Source organism: Bubalus bubalis, chromosome 3 (genome assembly GCF_019923935.1).
Source record: "Bubalus bubalis isolate 160015118507 breed Murrah chromosome 3, NDDB_SH_1, whole genome shotgun sequence".
In the NCBI taxonomy this organism is placed as follows: domain Eukaryota; kingdom Metazoa; phylum Chordata; class Mammalia; order Artiodactyla; family Bovidae; genus Bubalus; species Bubalus bubalis.
The window spans coordinates 150,027,168-150,033,918 of record NC_059159.1 but is presented as its reverse complement, the minus strand read 5'-3'; positions in this window follow the sequence as shown (position 1 = coordinate 150,033,918).

Genomic DNA, 6,751 nt, shown 5'->3' with positions numbered 1-6,751 from the left:
AATGGGTTTTGTGAGTTCTGTGAGTTTCTCTAGCAAATTAATGGAATATAAGGTGAAGGTCATGGGAACCTCTGATCTGCAGCTGGTTGGTCAGAAGCAAGGTGACCAACTGAACTTGCAGTTGGCATCTGAGTGGAGGGTGGTCTCCTGGGAGTGAGCCCCTAAACTGTGGGATGTGACACTATCTCTAAATAGAGAGTGTCAGAGTGGAATGAAATTGTGGGACACCCAGTAAGGGTCTGCTGAGAATTGCATATTGTACGAAAAACACATACAGTATCACATGATCACAAGCTGAAGCAGGTAAGTTTAACATAGTGGAAAGAACTCAGGGTAAATGCTTTCCTGAGGTGGGACAAATACCAGGGTCAGGCTGGGAAGTGGTTGAAACAGTTGGTGATTAGTAAGGAAGGTGTGGAATGATTGCTTGGTAACTTTGAGGCATTTATGTGTGCAGTGCCATTTTGTTTATTCTTGGCATGCATAAAGCATCCTTGGGTGGCCAGGTTGTATGTGGTCCTTTGAAGCTCTAGTCTGCTGGCTTCTGTGCCCAGGCTGCAGAAATGGCTATTTCTTTGGTGGCATTGCCTCCAATTACAGACACAGTGTCCTGCTGGAAAGAAGAAGGTCTTTGAAGTACTAGCAAGCTTCACACTGGACAAAAAAATGTTGCTCTGATGCTATGGAGGGAACTCAGCCCACTCACTGGATTCTGGGGACAACATTGCTCTGGTCCAGTATATGCAGAGTACATCATGAGAAACTCTGGGCTAGAGGAAGCACAAGCTGGAATCAAGATTGCCAGGAGAAATATCAATAACTTCAGATATGCAGATGACACCACCCTTATGGCAGAAAGTGAAGAAGAACTAAAGAGCCTCTTGATGAAAGTGAAAGAGGAGAGTGAAAAAGTTGGCTTAAAGCTCAACATTCAGAAAACTAAGATCATGGCATCCGGTCCCATCACTTCATGGCAAATAGATGGGGAAACAGTGGAAACAGAGTCAGACTTTATTTTTCTGGGCTCCAAAATCACTGCAGATGGTGATTGCAGCCATGAAATTAAAAGATGCTTACTCCTTGGAAGGAGGGTTATGACCAACCTGGATAGCATATTAAAAAGCAGAGATATTACTTTGTCAACAAAGGTCCATCTAGTCAAGGCTATGGTTCTTCCAGTAGTCATGTATGGATGTGAGAGTTGGACTGTGAAGAAAGCTGAGCACAGAAGAATTGATGCTTTTGAACTGTGGTGTTGGAGAAGACTCTTGAGAGTCCCTTGGACTGCAAGGAGATCCAATGAGTCCATCCTAAAGGAGATCAATCCTGGGTGTTCATTGGAAGGACTGATGTTGAAGCTGAAACTCCAATACTTTGGCCACCTGATGCGAAGAGCTGACTCATCGGAAAAGACCCTGATGCTGGGGAAGATTGAGGGCAGGAGGAGAGGGGGACGGCAGAGGATGAGATGCTTGGATGGCATCACTGACTCGACAGACATGGGTTTGGGTGGACACTGGGAGTTGGTGATGGACAGGGAGGCCTGGCATGCTGCGATTCATGGGGTCGCAAAGAGTCGGACATGACTGAGTGACTGAACTGAACTGAACTGAACTGAGTAGGACCCCACTGCCCTCTTGAGCTAACCTGAGGGGGCCCTCCACCCGGCCCCATATGGTCAGTAAGGAGGGGGTGTCCTGCCAGGAGATGTGCTCTCCACCTTGAGCCCAGGCTTCCAGGTGAGTGCCTGTGCAGTGGCAGGTCTGAGTGTCTCCTGGTTCTGGGGTATGAGTTGCGGTGCTGGGCCTCTGGGTGATGTCATTGTAGGTGTGGGTGTTCAGGGTCATGATGGTGTCCAAGGTCATGATGAACAGTTCCTTGTAGTTGCCCTTCCCCTCTAAATTTCTGTAAATGTTAACATCTTTGTAAGGTTGGGGAACACTCAGCCCAAACTGGATGAATAAAAATTGCAAAATTACAGCTCCGGGGAGTGGGCTGTCCCTAGAATGACTGGACCCCGTGTGCAGCTCCTTCTCTTTTCCTTTCAAAATAATCAGGATATGAAGCCTGGAACTCACAGGGAAGGTTTGTTTCAGACCACACAGAGGTGCTTACAGTAAGGCAATGCGATTTGCTTTCTCTGTACTGCTGTCAGTCATGCTTCATTGGACACTGAAGGGCTTTGACTTGTATAGCCGATGGCCTTGAATCCTGGACCGGGTGACCCCCTCGGTCACTGCCCTCCTGAGGGGACTGGAGCACAGTTAATGCGCCAGAATCTTGCAGTACACATCAGAGGCTGCCAGGTCAGGCAGCTGTGGCTTGGGGACTTTCTGAGACCTCAGGATGGCTCCCCAGGAGGTACTCTTCCCATGCCTTGAAAGGCTCCCAGGAGTCTGAGAAAGAGAGAGGCTAAGATGGATCTCAGGTGGCACTAATGGTAAAGAACCCACCTGCCAACGCAGGAGATGCAAGAGACACAGGTTTGATCCCTGGGTTGGGAAGATCACTAGGTGGAGGGCATGGCAACCCACTCCAGTATTCTTGCCTGGAGAATCCCATGGACAGAGGATCCTGGAGAGCTACAGTTAATGGGGTCTCAAAGAGTCAGACAAGACTGAAGTGACCTAGCACACAAGGTGGGTCTCAAGACAGTCTGAACTTCTTGTTTGTTCAGAATGTGAACTCTGGTCATAATCGACAGCTCTGGCATTTGCTTATAAGGTCTTTACGAGGCTGAGATTGGAAACCACACAGAGCAAGCACAGTTTTACAGGCTCCAGCTTGAAGGATGCCTGACATCACACTCGGTTGTTTTCCAGAGCTAAACTGGTTGACCTCTGCTGCCACGTGTACTTATCAACAACTTGTAGAAGATAAATTTTTTCTAATTTATGAGAAAATGGAATGTTTTTTGCAGGAGCCTTTAAGAAGCTGAAGTTGAACGGTTCTATGAAGATCTACAAGACCTTTTAGAACTAACACCCAAAAAAGATGTCCTTTTCATTACAGGGGACTGGAATGCAAAAGTAGGAAGTCAAGAAACACCTGGAGTAACAGGCAAATTTGGCCTTGGAATACAGAATGAATGAAGCAGGGCAAAGACTAATAGAGTTTTGCCAAGAAAATGCACTGGTCATAGCAAACACCTTGTTCCAACAACACAAGAGAAGACTCTATACATGGACATCACCAGATGGTCAACACCAAAATCAGATTGGTTATATTCTTTGCAGCCAAAGATGGAGAAGCTCTATACAGTCAGCAAAAACAAGACCAGGAGCTGACTGTGGCTCAGACCATGAACCCCTTATTGCCACATTCAGACTATAATTGAAGAAAGTAGGGAAAACCACTAGACCATTCAGGTATGACCTAAATCAAATCCCTTATGATTATACAGTGGAAGTGAGAAATAGATTTAAGGGCCTAGATCTGATAGATAGAGTGCCTGATGAACTATGGAATGAGATTTGTGACATTGTACAGGAGACAGGGATCAAGAGCATCCCCATGGAAAAGAAATGGAAAAAGCACAATGGCTGTCTGTGGAAGCCTTACAAATAGCTGTGAAAAGAAGAGAAGCGAAAAGCAAAGGAGAAAAGGAAAGATATAAACATCTGAATGCAGAGTTCCAAAGAATAGCAAGAAGAGATAAGAAAGGCTTCCTCAGCGATCAATGCAAAGAAATAGAGGAAAACAACAGAATGGGAAAGACTAGAGATCTCTTCAAGAAAATCAGATATACCAAAGGAACATTTCATGCAAAATGGGCTCAATAAAGGACAGAAATGGTATGAACCTAACAGAAGCAGAAGATATTAAGAAGAGATGGCAAGAATACACAGAAGAATTGTACAAAAAAGATCTTCACGACCCAGATAATCACGATGGTGTGATCACTGACCTAGAGCCAGGCATCCTGGAATGTGAAGTCAAGTGGGCCTTACTTAGGAAGCATCACTATGAAAAAAGCTAGTGGAGGTGTTGGAATTCCAGTTGAGCTATTCAAAATCCTGAAAGATGATGCTGTGAAAGTGCTGCACTCAATATGCCAGCAAATTTGGAAAACTCAGCAGTGGCCACAGGACTGGAAAAGGTCAGTTTTCATTCCAATCCCAAAGAAAGGCAATGCCAAAGAATGCTCAAACTACTGCACAGTTGCACTCATCTCACACACTAGTAAAGTAATGCTTAAAATTCTCCAAGCCAGAGGAAACCAGAAGGGAAAGAGACACGTGTACCCCAATGTTCATCGCAGCACTGTTTATAATAGCCAGGACATGGAAGCAACCTAGATGTCCATCAGCAGATGAATGGATAAGAAAGCTATGGTACATATACACAATGGAGTATTACTCAGCCATTAAAAAGAATACATTTGAATCAGTTCTAATGAGGTGGATGAAACTGGAGCCTATTATACAGAGTGAAGTAAGCCAGAAAGAAAAACACCAATACAGTATACTAATGCATATATATGGAATTTAGAAAGATGGTAACAATAACCCTGTGTACGAGACAGCAAAAGAGACACAGATGTATAGAACAGTCTTATGGACTCTGTGAGAGAGGGAGAGGGTGGGAAGATTTGGGAGAATGGCATTGAAACATGTAAAATATCATGTATGAAACGAGTTGCCAGTCCAGGTTCGATGCACGATACTGGATGCTTGGGGCTGGTGCACTGGGACGACCCAGAGGGATGGAATGGGGAGGGAGGAGGGAGGAGGGTTCAGGATGGGGAACACATGTATACCTGTGGCAGATTCATTTTGATATTTGGCAAAACTAATACAATTATGTAAAGTTTAAAAATAAAATAAAATTAAAAAAAAATATGTGAACTGTGAACTTCCTGATGTTCAAGCTGGTTTTAGAAAAGGCAGAGGAACCAGAGATCAAATTGCCAACATCTGCTGGATCATGGAAAAAGCAAGAGAGTTCCAGAAAAACATCTATTTCTGCTTTATTGACTATGCCAAAGCCTTTGACTGTGTGGATCACAATAAACTGTGGGAAATTCTGAAAGAGATGGGAATATCTGACCACCTGACCTGCCTCTTGAGAAATGTGTATGCAGGTCAGGAAGCAACAGTTAGAACTGGACATGGAACAACAGACTGGTTCCAAATAGGAAAAGGAGTTCGTCAAGGCTGTATATTGTCACCCTGCTTATTTAACTTATATGCAGAGTACATCATGAGAAACGCTGGACTGGAGGAAGCACAAGCTGGAATCAGGATTGCCGGAAGAAATATCAGTCACCTCAGATATGCAGATGACACCACCCTTATGGCAGAAAGTGAAGAGGAACTCAAAAGCCTCTTGATGAAAGTGAAAGTGGAGAGTGAAAAAGTTGGCTTAAACCTCAACATTCAGAAAAGGAAGATCATGGCATCTGGTCCCATGACTTCATGGGAAATAGATGGGGAAACAGTGGAAACAGTGTCAGACTTTATTTTTCTGGGCTCCAAAATCATGGCAGATGGTGACTGCAGCCATGAAATTAAAAGACGCTTACTCCTTGGAAGGAAAGTTATGACCAACCTAGATAGCATATTCAAAGGCAGAGACATTACTTTGCCAACAAAGGTCCGTCTAGTCAAGGCTATTGTTTTTCCTGTGGTCATGTATGGATGTGAGTGTTGGACTGTGAAGAAGGCTGAGCGCCGAATAATTGATGCTTTTGAACTGTGGTGTTGGAGAAGACTCTTGAGAGTCCCTTGGACTGCAAGGAGATCCAACCAGTCCATTCTGAAGGAGATCAGCCCTGGGATTTCTTTGGAAGGAATGATGCTAAAGCTGAAACTCCAGTACTTTGGCCACCTAATGCAGAGAGTTGACTCATTGGAAAAGACTTTGATGCTGGGAGGGATTGGGGGCAAGAGGAGAAGGGGACAACAGAGGATGAGATGGCTGGATGGCATCACTGACTCGATGGACATGAGTCTGAGTGAACTCTGGGAGTTGGTGATGGACAGGGAGGCCTGGCATGCTGCAGTTCATGGGGTCGCAAAGAGTTGGACACGACTGAGTGACTGATCTGATCTGATCTTTAGGTCTGGCAGAGAGAACACCAGGAAAGATTGAGAAAATTTAGTCCACGTTGATCTGGGCCAGTGTTTGATTAAAGGTTTTTTAAACTTCTGCCTGAGGGAGGATTAGAGTGAAGGTGGGTGGGTTCAAGGGCCAGGTCTTATCTGAGATCATGAGAAGTAAAATGCTTGCAAAATACTCTGGCATGGAGGACACAAAATGCAGGTCATGTCCCAGGGAGACCTGCTCCCAGGAGGAGAATCCTGGGGAGCTCCTGTGATTAATACCATAGAAGGGAGCAGAAGACAGTAGAGTTGGCCAGAGGGAGGTGTGCAGACTCAGTACAAGCCCACTAAGGCTGCAGCCAAGCCCTCTAAGCACTGGGGAGCAGCAGTAAGGAGCAGCGCCAAGCCCATCACCAAGTGCAAGACGGCCTGTTGATGGTTCATGTGGGGGCATCCAGTCCTATCTCTTAATGGGAAATGGAAGGGGAAAAAATGAAAACAGTGACAGATTTTATTTTCTTAGGCTCCAAAATCATTGCTGATGGTGACTGCAACCATGAAATTAAAAGACGCTTGCTCCTTGGAAAGAAAGTGATGACAAACTTAGTGTATTAAAAAGCAGAGACATTGCTTTGCTGACAAAGGTCTATATAGTCAAAGCTATGGCTTTTCCAGTAGTCATGTATGGACGGGAGAGTTGGACCATA